This window comes from Malurus melanocephalus, unplaced genomic scaffold (genome assembly GCF_030028575.1).
Source record: "Malurus melanocephalus ecotype Western Australia unplaced genomic scaffold, MMel_1.1 scaffold_145, whole genome shotgun sequence".
NCBI classification, from domain to species: Eukaryota; Metazoa; Chordata; class Aves; order Passeriformes; family Maluridae; genus Malurus; species Malurus melanocephalus.
The window spans coordinates 219,287-240,617 of record NW_026623377.1 but is presented as its reverse complement, the minus strand read 5'-3'; the positions used below and the strand labels follow the sequence as shown (position 1 = coordinate 240,617).

Below are 21,331 nucleotides of genomic sequence, written 5' to 3'. Positions count from 1 at the left end.
AAAAAAAAAAAAAACAAAAACCAGCCTAAAACCACATGTACATTTCCAGCTGTTATGGTTGCATAGAAAAGCTGGAGAATGAGAAACACTCAGGTTTCATAACGTGTGAGCAAATAAAATGATCCAGAAACACATGAGCAAGTACACAGGTACAGTTAGGATATTGCAGTTGGTATGTATGTGTTTTGCATGTTCACATAAAAAGTTATTATTTTTAACACCTAGATACTTGGAAATGGCAGGACAGTACATCTGTGTTGCCAATGGAATCTGCTGGCATTAAAATCTGGACATTTTAATGTGATTATCTTTAAACTTTTTTTGCAGAGGTTTTGGTCCATACCAGAATTGCTCTTCACATTTCAATGATTTTTTTATTTGACTGTGTAGATGCTGTCTGTAAACAGGGTAATTTTTGTCCTATCTATTTAGAGTTGAGAATTCTTCTACATTCTTCTTATAGACCCAGATTATAGTCTTAAAGGATTGCTTACTAAAAGACATGAGGTAGAAAGGTCCTTTCTCAGAATTTTAGTGGAAAGGCTGAACTTAGGTTTAAAGTGGAAATAAAAAACTAAATTTCAGCATGAACTAGAGAAAATAACACTCATAGCCAGCTCTTCTACGGGCTACAATAGTATAAGCAATACATTTATTAGTATTATTACAACTGATAACACAAGCTGACCTAATGGAATGAAAATATCTTCTAAACCAGTTTTTGGAGAGCTGATAATAGCAAATTTTAGGTACCAGGAGTTGGGAATTTCCCAGCGTACCAAGCTGGTTGACTTACTGACACTAAAAATAGGACTCCAAACCCTTCTGCTCTTGTAGTTTATGTACACTATGATTTTTTTCAAGCAACCCTGATCCATTCAGAAGAGTGAAAGAAAAAAAAAATCCATTTCTTTCACGATGTTTATGGCCTGAGGCTTTTCTAATGCAAAAAGGGGAAAAACAATTTATTTTTATTACGCCATTCCCCAATCTTCAAGTTAAACCAGACCACTTCTGCAGTTTTATACAACATTCCAGAGAGCCCTCTGTTGCAGTTTTTTGTTCCCTAGCACGTACAACTAATAGCTGAAAAATGCTATGCCTACCCAAACAGCACATGGTTTTGTGGGGCTGGTTGTTCAAGGTACCAGAGATAATCTAAGCCCTATCTCAGGCACCAGCCAACAGACCACAGCTTTCCTTCCAAATCCATTACACCCTCTTGCCAAAAAAGTCCAACCTGCATGGAAGAGTCAGATTGAAGTAAAGGAAGTCACACATCCTCTGACACACAAACACAGAGAAGAATCCTAAGAACACAGGAAAAGATCATCCCTTCTTTCTCAGCAAGTGTCATTTCTGCTCCTCTCTCTACTTGAGCAGTCTACAATGAGTTCCATTTCTTCTACCCATGCTGCAGCAATAAAATCTCAAATGAGCTAAAGAGTACAACTCACGTAAGCATCTTATGAATGCACTTTTAGGAGTGAAATATATAACAAGCATTCACTGAAGAAATCCAGGTCTCCATTTTAGCTCCATGAGCGATCACCATGGCTTGTCTTTTCCAAGTATTTAACTTGGGATGACATCTCTTTGGAAAAAATGACCTTTCACTTGATGCCCAAGCACAGGGTCATCCTTGAGAGACTCAATCACTTTTGAGTTCAGCAGCCTTCTTCATAGAGGAATGTGAACAAGTGAGATCAACAAAAGCCTGTGCTCCTAGATTGCTCTTGGTGACATATTCTCATTAGTGAAAATGCGATGGCAACTCTTCACTGATGTTTACAATAACGGCGGCACAAGCTTCCTTTCAGTGCCGATGAAGAGCACATAAGAGGGACTTGTCCCATTCTCATGCACTATCAGGGTTATAAAGCAGCAACAAGAAGTACATTTGGTATTTTCTTCACTTTACCAAAATGGATCTCCAGAACTGGCTGAACCTCCCCAATGGTTAAATCAAGTAGCAGGTTAGTAGGTGGAAAACTATTTTTTATAGGACCCATTCATTATTACATCATGCATAGAACTTGAGAAAAACTAATAGCAGAGGAAATAATTGAAAACAAACTTTAACTGGGATGTACTGAATAGCCTATAATGAGGTACAGCAGAAGTTGAAACTAACAGAAGCTCTTTCAAAAGGGCTAGTATCTACCACCTTCTCTTTCACAGACAAGGCTGGCCTCTGTCCTGTTCTGGCAGAAATCTAAGGAGTTACTTCCTAAAGCACCCAGGCCATAAATTCTGTTTCAAGCAGATGATGCATATAAATCCTAAAGACAAGAGCTACATGCCTTTTCTCCCCTCTCACCTGAAAGATTTTGGGAAGGTCAAAGTGAGGCAGCAACAACCAGGATTAAATGAAGAAGAGACTCAATATTTGAGCCTCTCATGGGCAGTCTCTCATGGGCAACTCAGGAACAGCTGCCCCATCGTGCCAGGCACATGCAGGGACTTCTTGGCCAGGTGGGAAAGCTGTTTTCAAGATGAAAAACTCCCTTTGGCTGCTTTTGCTTCTGGCATTCATTACTATTTGTATCTGATTACAGGTTTGGCATAGAATTTACTTTTAGAAAAAAAAAATTCAAGGGAGAGTTTCCTTTTCAGACGCAGGCTTAGAGAGAAAACAAGAGACTCACATTCCCTCCTCTCCCAAGTTGCACATAACAGGGTAGAGGTCAGGGGGTGCAGCAAACTCTCTGTAAGTAATCCCCAATTAAGTTCATTCTTAACTGAAGCACTTGGCACACGGGCTGATGGCATTTCTCCTGTGCACGTGAGCTCAGCAGAGAGAAATCCCCGGCTTGAAGCTGTGTGCCTTGAACAGAGGGAAACTCCTTCTCTGGCACTGAGCTGGTGCTCAAGACAGACTGTGAAGACCTTGCTGAAACCAGAGCCAAATTAAGGCGACATGCATAACACCAGATTTGCACCAATGGACAAATGTGTGATGCTCAGTAAGACTGAAACCTGGGTCTGAGAACCCATTTACTCATCTCACAAGAACCCAGCAAACTCCACAGCAGACTCAGAATGTAATCACTTTTTCGGAGCCCAAAAGAGGCCTGGCAGAAGAAGGAACTTAACCAACACAAAGTAGTCTTGTTAAGTGCTGCAGTGTGCATTCAGTTCTTTAAGGAAAGCACAAGTCTATCGGAGTAGAGACATTTGGTACGTGCACAGAGCAGCCCACTGAGGCTTTGCCTGAATGCAAGGGATGTGACCAGCATGTGCAGACATCAGACAATAGCAAAGCTGTGCTGAGGACTGGGAGCAGTCTCTCATGTACAAGCTACACAATGATCTGGTATGCTCCTTCAGCCCAGAAATACCAAGTATAGCTAAGCTATCTCAGGGACTACCTCGCCTCAGTCACAGAAAGAGGCCACAGCCTCCCTCCTCTGCCTTTACTCCACTCGTGGTCCCTCATCACAGCCCCTTGCCACTGCTAACACAGCAGGGACTGTGGAGTGGGATGAGAAGCCTGAAGCTGCTGACCCACAAGAGCAAAGCCACATGAGCAAAGCCACGCCTGCACTGTACCTGCCCAGTCTGGTCTGGTTCACAAGGTCCCCACAAGAACGTAACTGTGGTAATAAATAAAACTGTGGTAATATAAACCTTGGCACTGCAACTACAGTCCCGCACAGTTTATTCAGGCCGTGAGCCTGGAGCTGGGGTAGCCTGCATGGTGCCCACCACACTTGGCATCAGCACCTGAGCTGGTGGGATGCTGCTGAGCACAAACACCAACAGCACACACACCTCTGACTGCAGCGGATGTGCAGGCTCCATGCTAACCCCCCCAGTCCAAGGGGGACTTGGTCCATGAGGCAACAAGCCCAGCTGTGGCCAGCAGGATGCTAAAATAATGCTCCAATTATGCTCCCAAGGCAGCAGCAATCAGAGCCAGCACCTCGAGTGGGGCTCAGCTGTACTAGGCACTCTTCGACATATACGGACACATTCACCCTCCTGTAAAAGATCATACCTTACCAGCTCCTTAGCAGACTGAAGGCTAAAGCAGGCCAGGGAGTTTCCAGCCCATCAAATAAAATAGATGTCTGCTGGGAAGAGCTTTTCAAGCCAATGTTCTCTATTTAATATCCTAGTGACTCTTCATATGCTGTTAACCCCATCATGGAAAAAAGAAGAAAAAAAAAGGAGGGGTAGAGGATAAAAATCAGACTTTGGACATGATCCAAAACCCACATTCAAAAAGTGGCTGAGAATCACCATGGGGACAATTCAGTATACACTCTTTTTCATTTGATAGCCTCAGACTCAAACCCCGAGGTGCTGGCAATAGGGGACTGTGCTTTTAAATCCTGCCACACTGCTTCAGCCACAGCAAATGGAGTGGCTGCAGCAGCTCCTGCAACCATAACAGGTATTATTTTTGCTGCCAAACCAGCTGGGGAAGACGTATTGGCAAAGATCTGGCATGTGTGTAACAGCTTTTAAACTTCTTTTCCCTCCTCACTTGCTGGCAGCAGCCTGTACCAATACGGGCACTTTGAAACAACAGCAAAGAACAGAGAGAAAGTTGAAGGATAATCAGGAAATAAACTGATTCAGGAAATAAACTGAAAAAAAGAAATCCCCACCAAGCCAGAGTCCAGCACAAATATATGTTTTAAGATCTGTGTGGATAATGAGCAATACTAGGGAACCTCTGTGAGGAGGCTTCATAGAGCTCATTTGTTTCTGAAATAGGTACAAATCTGGCAGGCAGCAACTGCAAGGAAGAGTAAAAAAGGAGAAGGGAAAAAGAGACCGGAGCTTGGCTTGGGGATGAAGAGAGAGAGGGAAATTGGCCTCCTGCCAGGATTTTTGTGACTGGGTGGGTATGTAGTATCCATTTTCTCCCAGTTCCAGGGGGGAAGAAACAACAAGGAGGTAGGGAAATGTTTCAAATTATATGTTATTTGGTCATATTTCAAAAATGTGCAACTACTGACAGATAATTTGATATTTTCCTAGTATCATGTATATTTTCTAGCAGCCCAACTTCTTTCTTAACAAAGATATTTTTCATTGTGTGCGGAACGTATTTGACTTTTACACACTAAATGTCTATTCATAAAAAATGAAAGTCCTTTCTGTGAAAAATTCTGAATTTATGAGTATAAAGACTTTAATGTACCTTAACTGTCTTAAATTCTCATTCTGCTTTCTGCTGAGTTAACATTTTCTTCCAACATAAAGGGGCAGCAAGCAGTGCTGCAAGAGGTCTAAGAGACAATTTCACAGGTGTTGCAAAAATTATAATTTCTCTAAGGTATGTTTAAAGAATAACTATTGTACTGCAATGTTAGCAAGACAAAGAAGGAAAGACCATTTGATGACAAAAATAATAACTAAGCACACAAATTAAATTAGAGGTCTAATGTGGCTAAGTTTGAGGCGTTGCCATTTTTTCCCTAGCTGTATGATCAAATCTTGTCCTTGTTTTCCATTCTTTGGATTTAGTTTGTAAGTACAAATGTATATTAAGTTTTAAACCATGTCAATTGTATGGTAGAGAGATGAAAATTAGCTGCAAAACAAAGCAAGCAAGTGTCCAGAATATGTCACAAAACTCATAGGAGGAGCCAAACCTAAGAGGGATGAGTATACAGTAATTCAAGCTAAGACTCAAAGAGCAGGGCCTGAAATTTGGCTCCACAAAAGAGACTGAAATACACAACTTGTAGATTTCTTAAAGTTATGGTTCCCTAAAGTAAAATCAAACCCCAATATCCCCATTATTGACAGTTTTTCAAACATTCTAATACATGTTTTTAGAAAGCGTGGTGTTTTCAGTGCTTGGTGAGAACTGTAAAGCTCACAATAAGATATTAAAATAAGAGAATTGTATTTACCTCAGGGTGAATATCAAAAATGAAAAATAACTTCATCCTGCCACCACCAAAATGAAGGCAGCTTAGGTTTCTCCTAACGAGCAGAAAAGTTGCAGGATTGCCCTGTGAGGATTTCAGCAGCCAATATATATAGTTTGTATACCAACAATTTCATCAAAGAGCTTCTAAATGAACTGCTTCAGTAATCACAGGTAAAAGGAGAATTTCTGCTCACCAGGCAGAAGCCCCAGAGTGAACCAACCTATCTGTGTCTGCTTCCGTAGCATGAAGAGCAAATAGGGACCAGCTAAAGAAAATCTGTTTGTGACTCCTCCCCAGCTTAGCTGCATTGAAGGATTAGAGTGGGACCTCAAGGCCTACCTATGAAAAAGATGAGCCTCCAGCCCTGAAAACTAGTGCATGCTTGAAAAGCATTTTGAAGATGCAAAGTATATGCTGTCACTTAATAGAGTACAAGTATTAAATAATGATAACCATTTAACATTCCTGCAGAGCTTTTTGAGTCAACAACTTGTCACCTTGGGCTTGGCTGGCCGAGGAGCAGAACAGCCACACAAAGCAAACAAAATTCTCCTTGGATCTCTTCAATCTCTCTCTCCCAGGGTCAGAATTTTTTACAGACTTTTTCTTCCAATATCTTACTTTCAGAAAGGTTATGTATTTTCTGCTGTCCTGCCACTTTGCATGAATTCAATTTTTATTCAAGTACAGACATAAAAAGGAAAAGAGAAGAAACTCCTTTTGGCAAGATTATTTAAAAATAAATATATATTCAGTCCCTGAAGGCTACAGTTGTTTCTGGAATAACATTTTGTTTTGATTTTTGTTTGTGTTTGTTTGGGGTTTTTCTATACATCAAGTACCATGATTACACATGGATCTCGTAAGTTGTGTACTACAGTATACCATACATGTTGTCCGCCATTCCATCAATATTCTTATTTTATTTTCAATTCAGCACAAGTTCACTCAAGCACCAGGACATGAGCTTCGATGCTGAACAGATATATCAAGGTATATTCTTTCACTTATTAAGTGACATCAGTTAGTCCGAGAAGAATCCATTCTGCTTAAGTTAAATGGAAGGGGTTTCTGAGAAAAACATCTATAAGGTGGCTGGGACTACAGATAAACCAATCACTTTAGGTTATGTTCTAGAGACTAGCAAACACAGACACAGGAAGCGTCAGAAACAATGAGATTCTTCTATAAAGTCCTGAACACAGATAGAACCCTTTTTAATAACAGGTATACTGGAAACAAGCTCCGCAAGAAAATTTGATCATGTAAAATGTCAAAAAGTGGAAGAATAGCTTATATATTCAGTGGGCACCTGACAGTTTGGTGACAAGACTGACATCTGGACATGTTTTCATCCCTAGGATGGTTATCTTGTTTCTGGAATGCTGTTTGCACCCACTTTACGTGTGTGTTAGACCAGGCTTTTGAGTGAATGAGAAGACTAACCCCAAAGTTTAGTGCTCATTCCAAGGGTTTTTTTCTTATCCTGCCAAAAAAATCAACCATTAAATATTTGCAGAACCAATTTACTCCATCTTAATGAAGGTGTCTGCATATTACAGGCTTCCCTGCATGCTTCCAGCTCTTCATCACTGACAATATAAGCCTTATACCAATCACCAATATTAATTTCCCCTTACTATGTTCATCTTAATTTCTAGCCTTCATCTTTCAATCATTGCTTTCACAATAAGTACAAACTAAAGGAAGAAGGGAACCACAAGAACACAGGCTATGAATGAATGCTCTTCAATACAAGACACATACATACATGTACAGAGCAAGAGAAACAGAGAGCAAAAAGTATTCCCACACCAGGAAGTTGGTTACGACTTCCATGTGCAAATAATTAACCACAGACAAGACAACAGAAAAATACATGGAGCATCATCTATTTCTTTCACAAAAAGAGGTGGATACCTATGGATTCTGGAGCATGGAGAATAAAGACAAAACAAAGTGACACATCAAGTTTGGGTGCTAGTGAGACCCAAACTGAAAACAACTGCACATGTTATCGGGTGCATATGCAGTTTTCCCCTACATGGTAGACAAGATTGCTGTTTAAACATGATGACCAGAATGAAGTACGTGAGAGCTCTATGTCCTAAATTTTGCTTCCTTATCCTCTGTTACATGAAAAATTCACTGTAGCCAGGTATTCTGAGTCAGTGCACCCATTAATCAGTATCTAAGCATTTTACAGAGACACCTAATGAAAAGAGAAGGAAAAAGATCTGACTGAAATAAAGTACAAAGTGAACAGAATCCAAAAAAAAACGCAAATAGGAATAGAAGCAATTCTAAGTTAGCAATATCTGGAATAGAAGAAATAGAGATTCTTTTTTTCTAATATCAGAAAGACGTTTTCAGTTTTGCTGAGAGACTTTGTATCAACTTCCCCTGCTTCTGGCTGGTCTGTAACCCAGATAAACTAGGGAACATAGTGTAATTGGTTAGAACCCGAAGCATGTTATAAATCACAGAACATATCAGCACACTTCTAACATACTTTCCGTTTTTTTTATTCTTGATTACTATTTGTACACACACAATAGTAATTCCTTAAACACCTCTAAGACAAATTTCTCTGACTTCCAGAGCACCTCATCCTGCTTCCAAAATTGTGTATCTAGATAGCTCATCAGAATAGCCCCAGAGACGGTGAGGTTAATCCATACAGATAAGCTGAAAGCCATTGACTGACCTATTGATGGCTTGGAGACCAACACTGATATCACTGAAATACAGCCCGTATGTTGAATCAGGCATTTTTTTTAAGGGGGAGACATTTACTTTAGAACAGATTTTCCTTTTCTTGAAACTAGAATTCTATTTCAGTTTACCACTTAATGCTATTTTCAACACTAGAAAAACAACAGAACTCATGAAGAAGCTACATTTACATATATTAACAGTTAAAGTTAAATTTATACCTGTTTACCTAGAAAAAAAATTATGGGTAAGCATATCACAAAGACTTTGTGGTTATTTTCAGCTGCCATAATAGGTTGTTAATTCAGTGCAATAAAACTTATTATTAACTACTGAATGAATACAAAATCACTTGCTTAGTGAAGGTGAAAGAGCTGTACTGACTGCACTCCAGTAATTGTTTTCTATGCAGAAGTGACTGCTGCCATGACTATGTTTTTATGTTGAGGTTGAATGGAATTAGATTTATTAGATTTAACTACGAAAGCATAAGAAAAAGAAACTTGAAAACATGTAACCCCACAGCTTTTTAATGTATTTTACTTATTAGTGGTGTCTACATAATTAAGCAGAGCAGTTAGATGCAGGATAAACTCAAACTTTATCTGCCCTCTTTAGCAGAAACCCTAAGACTGTATCAATTAACCCAAAGTGCAGGCCCATTCTCTCTCCAGATTGCTTGTCATGAGTTCAAGTCAAGGCTCACAGCTGAGACAGGTCAGACATTGCAGCTCACACAAGGGATCAATGGTATGAAGACGCTCCTTTACTATCTCCCTGATACACAGTGTTTGCAAGATAAAAAGTTCTTCCTAGAGCTTTCTTTTCCCCCTCATTGCTATAGGTTAAGATGGCCAAAACTGAGCTACGCTGGTTTCCCCCTACAGAGGAGCAACACAGTGTCAAGTCAAATTTTTCATATTCCACCTCAAAACTGAGCAAGTCACCTCATTTCCCACTGACAATGTCTGATGCTAACCAAGTAACTCCCCAGTCCAGCCCCAGCAGTGCACCTGTAATAGCATGTATTTTTCCATGAGGTCAGAAGAAATAGTTAATTCAAATAAAACTTTTATATTTATGAGCTTGCTTTGGCACCTGGTTTTCATGTCAGCATTTTATGAGTATTAATAGGGATGCAAAAGTATGACAGGATCATTCAGGCAACTGTGTAACAGCATTCGTGTACATCAAGCTGTTCATGTAGGAGTCTTGAGAATAAAGCTTCCTTACTGACAACAAGTCACTCATGCTAATTTAAGTGCCATGCTAGGTTACCGTAAATTACAAACATCTCCGAATCTTACATGGGAAAGCTTTCCTTTGATACATCTGCAGGCTTGTCATGCTTTTTTGACTTAGTATAAAATAAAGACATGGGACAGGAGGCTTTTGAGACTCCAAAAACACAAAGAAAAATAAGGGAACTCATTACTGAGCACAGTTTTGACTTGTTTAAGGCCTGTGTTTGCTAGTGAATGGAACAAATGATGTTACGAGGTGCAAGCTGCCAAGTTTCATTAGAGTACTTCTGTGAAAGTGTATGATCTCAGAGGCTATATATGTTAATTTACAGTAGAGTTTAGATTAAAGTGATGAATGTGTATGTAGTATACATTTAAGCATAATTTTAAAAGAAAACCAAGCTGAGGCCTTCCTGTTCAACATGCCACTGCAGATTCTCCAGTGTAAAAGCAGAGCACCTCAAGCAATTGTTTCAGTCTCTATTGGCAGAATGACACTGTATTTAATTAAATGTCCACTAGAACTGCAAAGTTCATTTCCTAACCCTGAGTTCAGCTATCAGAATACAAGTAGTTTGAACAGTGTTTCATATCTGCTTGATGGGTAAAAGCTGTCAGAAGGTCCTGTCAAACATGAAACAGAGTAAAAGATTAATTTCCTGGTAAATTCAGTTGTGTCTTTTTTTCTCTTTAGCTCAAGATGCTGGTTAGCATTTAGCTGTTTTATTTCCCACTGAGCAGACCAAAAAGAGCCCAACTTCTATTTCCATTTGTTTTTACTCACTTGTCTCTCCTGAAACTATTTTAGCTTTTTTTACTGTTTTTACACATAAAGTGAAAACGAGATGAGCATGGGTGCTATGCATTTATCTCAAAATGTGGCAAATCCATCCTTCAGTAAGGATGCATTTCGATATTTTTCTTTCCCCATTTATAACACATGCCCAAGCCAAGCTAAACTTACACAACTGTAGAACTCCAATTCTGTCATTAATGTAATGGAGCACACAAGCAGGCTTCCTGCTTATGTCTCATGCATTTCTTTTGAAAGCAATAGCTGGGCCTGCATGGGAAACTACACATTAGCCACAAAAGGTAAAACATTGCAGAGAGCCTCCAAGTAAAAACCTCCCGAACTTGCAACTTACCATCAGAGCAGAGCAGGGGACACATGATATTTTAAGGCAGGAGATCTAGGGCAGCTCAGCCCTAAACTGCCAGGAACAGCTCCCCAGGCTCCACTGGCACCTTTGGTGTCTGAGAACTGCTTCAGGCAGCAGCTGGATGTGCACTCCTCCAGCTGAGCCGATTTAGACAGCAGCACAACTTCTTGCCAAGTAGCTTCATTCGTTTTGATCAAAGTTCACCTTTTTTTTTTTTTAATTTTTTTTTTTTAAAATCAGGTCTGCTTAAACTGAAATTGAACATTGTGTTTGTAGAAACAGGACCTACCAGCATCTGCTGACAGCTGTGTTGATACAAGCACAGCTTCTCTTCAGCATGACATAGGAAACTGGGGAATGGATTCTGCTCTGTTTTGTGACGGCAGGTCTGTTAACTTCAGCCAGAGATGCAGGCAGACACCAGCATAAAGATCAGAAATGCTGCTTCATGTTAAAGACTGCCTAAAAATCTTAACTATTCTCCATGAACTATAGGAATATGCTTGCACATTTAGGTGAGAGCAAGACTTTGAACCATCTAATTAGCTGAAGAATGAGGTAATCAGTAGCAAGATAATGTACAGAAAATAAGTACATATTTTTAAATGTATGGTGATATTTCGGATGATGACAGCATGGGTTGTACATAAACAGTAAGGCATCAGAATGAAACTCAGGTGGTATTTTCTTTTACACTGAATTCTTCAAGTTATAAACAAAGGCTAGTAAAATAAGGAGTTGTGTTTCCCGGTTCCCTGGACTTGCCATCTAATACAGCTATTCATCAAAATACTGCATGCTTTTTGCATGACACATGCGTCTTACTCAATCAATGGAAAGCTGCAAAAAACCTCCTAAATATCCTATTCTAAACAACACTTTGCAGCTACAACCACAGCCTGATTTTGATTTATTGAATAATTTGACCGGAGAACACCTTAAGTCACAACAACATTAAATGCAATAACTTTTCATTCCTTTGCTGAACACCATATGAAATTAAACAAAATAAAAATTGACAGCACCAAGTTATCCTGAATCTATTCCAGATGGATTAAGTTCACTGTATGTATTAAGTGGAGATTTTAGCTTAGGTTTGACACTGCATTTCACTGACTCCCCAAAACAAATCAAAAATTACCCAGGATGTGTTACCAATTCAATTTTAAACCTAAATATTTCTGATACTAATTATAGAGCAAAAGAAGAAAGTTGAAGGCATTTCAACTTAACAGCCTTGCCATTCTGATTAAAAAATATCAGCTTTACATCTGCAAGAAATTTATAAAGTGGACTCTTTACAAATTGTTAGGGAATTTGTGCACAGTTAGTTCTTTGTTTAATCGAGAAATCTGCCCAAACCCTGATTGTGTGCTTATTTCCCTAAGGCTGGGAGTGAAGGTTATTTCATTATGCCTTTTGGGAGCAGCAATCTATCTAATACGTTTCTGAATTATTCCAGACTGAGCTGAAGCTGAACACAAGAACAAAGCCTTGCTTCCACAGCAGAAAGGCCAGACTAACTCCCAGCTGGGAAGATTTAGGCAGAGATTTATAAGTACAAACACTGAAGAAATTTGCAAGTAATTGCATGTATTTGCTCTCTGTTGTGGTATGCAGTAAACTAATATTTATTAAAACATATCAGCACAGTGCTGCTCATTATACCCTTCCTAGTCTCTTATTGCAAGGTTGTAATGAAGGGTTTTTTTTTCCTTTTTTTCCTTTATTCTTTCTGGGCAAGAGGACTAGTGGAAGAGGGCAAGAAAATCAGGACCATTGATTGATGTCTGTTGTTTATGTAGGTTATAAGGCACACAAACCCTATCTCTGTAATTGAATAGAATATTGTAATTTTCACCAATGAACAGTACTCCCATCTGTTCTATTATAAAGAACAAAAAATCTGAATACTCAACCTCACTATTACCTATCTTTGGTATTTATTGCGACATATAGAAAATACCCATTTATTTTATTAGCACCTACACACTCTGCAGGTTCATGCTTTGAAACAATGGTCAGTTTAATTTTTGCTGAGGTTTGAAGTGTTGGTTCAGCAAGCCCTGGTTAAACCTTACTGGGCTGGAGCACCAGCTGCTTTGGAGATCACCTCACTCAGTGCGCAGGAATATGGCACTAAATATCAACACATTTGGGACCCTCATTCAGCTGCAACATAGGTGGAGATTTTGGAAGATCAGGTTCCTCCTTCATGGTATCTACTTCTCCAAAAATTTTGGTAAAGTTTAAGGCAATTTGAAAGCCATTTGCTTTTCCAAAGGTTTTGTAACAAATGGAACAGCTGAAGAAGTTATAATGGTATCTGCTTTTGGAGAGTGCCAGGAGATACCCAGTTTTGCTCCTTTCAGTGATAGCTCAAAACTGCCTATTCCACATACAGCATTTCAAAAGTCTGTGTAAAGTTGCTGGGTGACAGAAGCCTACCTAGCTCACACATCCCTTTGAAAACCCTAGCAATTTAAAAGTCAAGAAAGGAGTAGCTGCAGACAGCAACTCAAACTTGACTCTGTCCCTCTATCTTCATCAGGTAAGGGGCTCTGAGATTAGCTCAGTTGGTCGGAGCATGGTGCTAGAAAACCACACTTGTGGGTTTAATCCCTCTCTGGACCATTGCCTTAAGGGTTGGACTTGATGATCCTTGTGGGTCCCTTTCAATTCAGAATATTCTGTCATCTGTGACACAGTTTATCCACCTACCCAAACTTACAATATCATGGCCTAAACTGATGAGATTTTATAACTGTATTGTATCACCTTATCAAACTGTTTGAGTTTAAGAGAGTACATTCTTATTTGAAGGCAAATATTCCTGTCTGGCACTTAAAATTTAAAATTTAAAAAAAAAAAAAAAAAAAAAATCCTGTACAATTCTGTACAAAGTTCCAACGGATAGAACATGGACTTTTGGTAAAAATTTAATAGCTAGTGACTTGTGTTTGGAGTTTTAAGTAACAGACCATTAATAAGTACTTAGCATATTTTATTAGTTTTAGTAATCTTTCATACAAGATTTCTCTGTAGTTCTYAGTATTTGACATTAGTTACAAGAGCAGCACTTGGGGTTTTCCAACCAAGACTCTGAATTTAGCCTGTCGCCTTCTACTACAAAATGAAAATTTCAATTAGTAATTACTTGAGGTTGAGTTAATGTATTTTAAAGCTGACAAGAATAATGTGTTTATTTACTATGTGGGTAGTGCAAGAGTTATGACAGCCTAAACTATTAATTTTCACATTTGTAAGTGCAGGGATTGTGTAAACTTTGAGACAGGTTAATTCCACTCTTGTCATTTAGTAACTGTACCTGGCAATTAAAATGAGTGTTTTCTTTAGGGAGTTTCCCCATGAGGTCCCTGCACTACCTTGTCCAAGTTACTTTGTTTTTTTTCTTCTGTTGGCATATGCAAAGTTTCAGCCTTATGGCATGAAAAGCTTATCTCAGGCACAATTAAACCAATACTCAATTTTTGAAAACAATTTGTAGTTTGTAGATTACAAGGACAAGAGTACAGTGCAATATGACAATAATCTTAAGAGTATTTCATTTTTTTAACATGAAAAAAAAAATAAAACCCCAACCAATCAAAAAGAACAAACAATCCCCACAAAAACCTCTTTCACTAAATGGGAAAAAAAAGAGCCCATCATGTAAAAATCTAGGTGTGAGTAGAGCTGGCCAAGCTGATAATTGTTCCTGTGAGAACTGATGCACTCACTGCACACTTGACATCATCTGCACTTCCCATTATGAAGCAAAATCAGCCACATGCATTACAGCACAGTCCACACCCACCTTGGTTACTGGTAAAATACACACACAGATATCCAAATTCAAGACCAGAAACTAGGACCAAGATTTTTAGAAATCAGAACTCCAAGTTAGACTTTAAGAGTGAGTTAGAGAAAGGACTCTTTATTTTTAAATTACCCCCTCCATAAAATTTTAAAGCCCCCTTCCAGAAAAACTTCTTGATGCTCAGCACTTCTGAAAATTCAGCCACTTACTTACATTGCTGCATCAATCTGTAGCTTGACTCCATGGAGCTCTTGAAGCAATGTTTACAGCCTAAACAGTAATTAACCCACAAATTACTGTCTGTTTTTAAGCTTCATGTGAAAAACTGTGGCAAACAACACTTTGAAAGGGCTTCCAAATATAGAGGGTTAAAAAAAGCTACCCAACCTGAAACCCAGGCTAAGGAGAGAGATTTGAATTCACTTTGAAAGCTTTTCTAGTTAATTAGTAAGGCATGAGAATAGCACATTAGACAAAGATTTTTATTTGTGGCTTTGCCACAAACTTCATTGGAGATCTCCAACAAATCTCAAACTCTCTCTGTCGACTGCTATAAATGGGAAATGGGTCTGTGTATACTTGTTTTGAGAGAACGATAGCACTTCATACAAAACATGACATGGGGCCTTTCTCAATCAATCCTGGAGTCTGGTTTATTTTTTTTTTGGGGGGGGGGGGGGGGTAATGTGGGTCAATGATGATAAAATATTCTCAACTAATCACTGTTCTATATTGACTTCATGAAAAATCATGTTTAACAAGTCCTTTACTATCTTAGAAAACTGCATGCATGAGCAGATGGAAAAAATTACTTTCCTTTTCCCTCACCAAAGCCACACCTTGAAGAAAACAAGACATATAGCACAAAACAGCAAAATACACAGTAGATCAAAATTCCAAAAAGGAATCACTTTTAATCAGGCTATTTTTAGAAGTACTTCATTTATGTTCTTGTTTAAAGATTATAAAATCTACTTCTGAACATACTTGAAAGTCTTCAGCCTGGTTTGGGTAGTGGGGTTTCATCCCTAACAAGTCCAAAATCAGTTTGTTCAGCTTCACTGAATGAGCTTTGCCTGCCTGCAGAGACAAGACCAGTGTTTCACACTGCAGCACCCACGCCACAAAAAAATCCTGTTGGCCACCTGATATCCATGATTTGTACATTCATCTAAAGCGACACAGTGTTTAGATAAGAGGAAAATGATCATACACCTAGTGAACATCCAAATCCTATCAGAGCTGCTTGAGGAACATTTTGATTCCGATCTGACACTGCATTCAGGTCCTTGCTAGACCTTACAGGCCACAGTTATGCTGCCTTTCCCAAGATGGAAAGCTTTGAAGTACAAAAAGACCCTGTGCTCGGGACAGGGTCTAACACAGCAGAGTCCACAGAAATAACCCATGTTTTGAAGATTTTTCTCTTAGCATGAATAGAAGACAGACCAATAAATCCAAAGCAGCTCTAGCTTTGGGAGACAGGGTCCAGGAAAAAAGTATACAGAGCAGTTAGGAAAATTAATAGTCCCACATATTCAAGCATGATATGACTAAGAATGGAAAATAAGGGACAGTGCTTAAGATTTCACAGAAAATAAGGAGAAAACTTTGGATTACCTTGAAAGACAAGACCAAAGAAATAGTCATGCACAAGGAGACTCTAAAGGGCTCTAAAAGCAGACAGTTTGAAATTCCATCCAGTTTTTTACTCCTAATCAAACTCTGTTAATATGATCTGAATCTATACTTAAGTGTTTAACACACTTAGCAGCTAAAATTCACTGAAGCAACTCGACTGAGGTGAATTCCTAAATTTCTCAGATCACACTACTTATTTTTTGAATATAAGTTTCTTCTTACAGGGCTAGCCACTGAAATTGCTACAGCCACTTCTGAAGGAAATTTGTATGTCCTAACAACAGAATTCAGCAGCTGTATGATATCTACGTATGTACATAAATAAATAAAAAAATTCTTGATACACACACTTCTGCTGTATTGCTTTTTTAAATTTTTAGGATGCTAAGTATTTTCTAAATGCAAATAAAGACACTGTGGTGTAACCATTGAACTTCGAACAACTCCTAGTCCACTCCACATTTTTTAGCATGAGATCAGTTTTGACTACAATCTTGTTCCTTCCCAGGAAAAAAAAATCAACTGCTAATAATAATATAGAATGCAGAATTTACTACTATTGAAAAATTTCAGACTCGAGAGGCATAAAGCCCCAAGGCTACAAAGGAATTTTTAACATAGGTAATACAGATATATATACATATGTGTATATGTATTTTTACACATATATAGGGAGAGATTTGGGTAGCACCTGCTGTAGGATTTATATAATGTCTCACAAAACCCTATTTTTAGCCCATAATAACTTTTTGAAAATTTCTTTTTCAGGAGTTAAGTCTTCTATGATTGTTTGACTGAGCAGAATCGAATACCATATATTTGCTTCATGTCACAATAGAAAAAAAAAAACCAACCAACCAAACACCCAGATTTTCATTTTCATAGATTTTTTTACTCTCACAATGAACCAATGGCTGACACTTACACTTTGAACTCCCAGGATAGCTAACCCCCACTGATCTCTAGTTACTTTTGTTGTTTAGAAAACATTAATACTTTTATTAGTGAATGTTCCCATGATATATGTAGAAAAAGAGCAACAGCCAGCCATTTCACTTTCTTGTCTCCAAGAAACATTATTTCTTACAATCTGGATAAAGACAATCCCAGGAGTCAGTCCCAGGGCCCAGAAGGAGACTCTGTACATTTCTCGCCTTATTGCAGACAGTGCAATTGAACCTTTGGATCACAGCATCACACTCTCAACAAGCTGTCTGAAATCAGCATCTCCCCTTTGTCTTATCTAGCCCACTTTTGTTTGGATGAGAAAGAAGCCAGGGGTGCTTTAAAGGTGAAGGGTGCTTTAAAGAAGAAGTCACAACTTGGCTTGGTGTTGTCAAGTACACTTTTTCACCTGAAAACCACTTAATTTTGTGCTGAACCATTGCTAAACTGCAGTGCAATTGATGTACAGTTTAAAAAGATGCTTCATAATGACACCTTCATGCTGAAATCACATGAACAACCATTAAATTCAGTTAAACTTAACACTGTCAGTTTTCATGCATTTATCATTGGGTGGAATAAAAACAAGTGGCATTTCCTGTATTTTATGAACACAGAAATGAAACAGCAATTTTCAGATTAGTTCTATAGAAGTGTAAACTGCTGATAACTAGCTCTAACATGAAATTGAAGATGAACAAAAATTTAACATCATGTTATTTAACACATTTTTATCTTAGCATCAGTAAGTATAGAATGTTTTATTTATAAACATATTCAACATGTGCTTCAAGACTACCGCTACAGCATTTGATTGCATGTACATAAAATGGCACACCTGTCTGATTTATATAAAGTTAGGCTGCCAAGAATATGTTTGTATTTATTCAAATGTTTTGAAGAATCCCTTTAGATTCTTGAAGGGATCTACAGCACTCCACATCATGACTTTTCATTACCTTTATTTGAGTTAGTATTTTTTTGCTTAGTTTCTGCTTCTCTCATCCTTCCACCCTCTCAGAATTAGCTAATGGGGAAAAAATTGTATGGGCAATATTTAACAATCTTCACAAACACAGTAAAAATGAAACATGTGTATTAATTTTAAATTATGTGCAGTGCATGAAGGTCAGAGGCATATTTATGACTATAATCACACCAGTTTTATATAGCCATCATTAGCTACAGGGTTTCCTATAATATTTTTATATATAAAGAAAACTAATATGCTGTACATACATTGCGAGCACTCTTTAACATACTAGATAATTTCCAAACAGAATGCTCAAGACAAGACCCAGAAGGTTTAGGAAGGTATTATTTTCCTTGCATTTTATTCATAAAGTAAAATCACTATGTAATTCAAAAATCATGACAAGTTATTCTGTAGGCAGCAAAGCACAACTCATTATCTTAAACCAAAAGGATTCAGCTTAGTTATTGCTGAGTGCTCTAGGTAGAAATGGTTTGTTGTCTTTTTTTTTAAACTAAAATACACCATCGCTTGTCATAATAATTTGAATTATGGCTATCAAGTTGCTTGATATGGGTTCAGAAGCGCTAAACTTAAGGACTTCCACTGCGACATAGACAGGAATCCCTTAAACTATTTATTACCCTCACAGCAGTAACTTTCATCTGTCAGGATCACTGATACTGTTTTCAGCAGATTCTTTATCATTTTTTTACTTCAACCACCATCTTGAAGTTACAGTATCAAAATGACTTTGTAACACTTAGGGATATAATGAATGACACTGGGAAAAGGGACTCCAATTCAGAGTAAGGTTCCTTTCTTTGGCACCAAGGATGCATGCCTTTTTCCCATCTTTAAGAGGCAGATCTGTAACAGAGTTACACAGAAACAATACCGAGATCAGAATGTATCTGAGAGCTGGAAGGTACTTGCCTGCTACTGCATCTCCAAAATCAGGTATGATTCCCATGAGTGGGAATTTCAGCAAAAGCAAGCTCTGTAATTCCAAAGTGGCAAATGTATTTTTATAAACAAACCCTTATAAAATGCTAATCTGTCATTTTAATAAATTAATGCTGATAACTTATGACATTCCCATACCCTGAACACCAAGTAGAATAGAACAAATGCAAAATCCACTAGTGTAGCCATGGGAATAAACCAGCAAAAAGGATGATTTTTGATTCTGAAGCCAAACGTCATCATTCCCCTCCCTTTAGAAGCAGAAAGGGGGTGGGGAAAAGAAAAGAAAAATAAAGACTGCCAAAACCAGCAGGCTCAGTAGAGTAACCGGAAGCGTACAATTTACTGCTAATGGTTCAGCGTCTGCTAAGGACTGCTCAAGCTGTGCTCAACAAAAACTCAGTAATAGCCAAAGAGGGAAGTAAAAAAAGGCAGAATGTTTGCCTTTACTTTCTGTCAAATACTGTTAAATATGAGTCACTTTAAAAAATAGAATGAAAGAATCCAGTAATGCTTTGTACAGGTGGTAGTGAGGTCCCTGGCTGGGCCTTCAGAAAAAATCATTCCCATGTAAACCTTAAAGAGGATTAATCCTCAAGGACCACTGTAATGAGACCTTAAAAGGCTCAACAACAGCAGCCTATCACAGAGGGAAGCACTAGCCTGCTCCCAGAAGTCTTCTCTAGCAGAGTTACATCAAAGCAAACTGGGACCAGATAGCAGGATTCTGCAAGAATCCCTTATCTCGGCGCTAGCGGATGCTTCTCCTCTGATTGTCTTGAACTGCCACCTGTCCCAGACATCTTTGAAGGCAATGCTAAGCCTGTGATGGATCTGACCTCCTTGAGCTGAGATTCTTTTATGTCTTTCTTCATTTTCTGCTCTGTTACATTCTTTCCCTGCAACACACACTACATGAAACAAAGGGAGTTCTCACTCCTTGACTTACTGTCCCCAGCTATTTGAAAGCAAAAAAACAATGTTAAGGATTATACTTCACTCGCAATATGGAGCTGTCCTCAGGAGACAAGCCTCTTATTTTTGAGAGTTATAACTAGATGGCTTTTACACGAAGGGACTTTACAATGAGGTTCAACATTGCTGGGAGCCAAGATATGAAAGCTGCATATCAGAGATAGCTTAAAAAAACAAAAAGGTTCATAATACAGAAATATATGAAAAATCACATTACAAAAATAAGCAGGAAAATAACCAGGAAGCACCAAGCCTCTGAGAAAATACTGAATTATTGTAGCATATATAGGCCTCCCATGTTACACACTAATAGCCTTAAATACCAGTGTCCACCATAGTGCCAAAATCATCCTAGATTAAAAGAGAAAGATTTGTTCATTAAAAATAAAACAGTAGGCTTTCTACCTGAGACACATACCTACACTGACATAAGGTATACACCCAGCTCCCATGAAGGGATATGGCTTCACCACAAATGTAACCAGTGAAGCGCTAGCAACCACACTCTCAGTGACCTGATGACATGTACTTCCAGTAGGATCAGCCAGAGTTACAGAGCTGAAGATAAATTCAGGGGAGTGTCATCAGATTTTATTCTCACAGCTACAAGCCATAATATACGAGTCACCATGGTTCTAAGAAGGCTGGGCTGAGGAGGAATAATGCTACAGCTCCCACCTCTGGTTTCCCCCTTTTGCACTCAATTAATTCTGGACTATTTTATAAGCCCTTTTCTTCTAAGTACATAACATTGCCAGAAGAACAAAAAACAAAATATAGCTAGGCTGAAGAGGACTGCTGCCTGCCAGCAGCACCTCTCAGTTCCCTGTGCTGACAAAATAAAAGGGTGTCATTAGCTGCAGTTAGGTGGGACTCACAGAAGTACTACGCAGCAGGATGGAAGTAGGAAAGAAAGTACCTTCTTGAGTGCTTTTGAAGCTCCCTAGGAAATTACAGCTGGAAGAATTCAACCAGCCATATAAGTGGCAAGATTC

General features: G+C 38.5%; 1 protein-coding gene across 2 annotated transcripts in view; it reads right to left on the bottom strand.

Moving 5' to 3' along the window:
• GLI3 (GLI family zinc finger 3) overlaps window positions 1–21,331 on the bottom strand; it is a 202,867-nt gene that overhangs the window by 104,144 nt on the left and 77,392 nt on the right. The window lies entirely within an intron of this gene.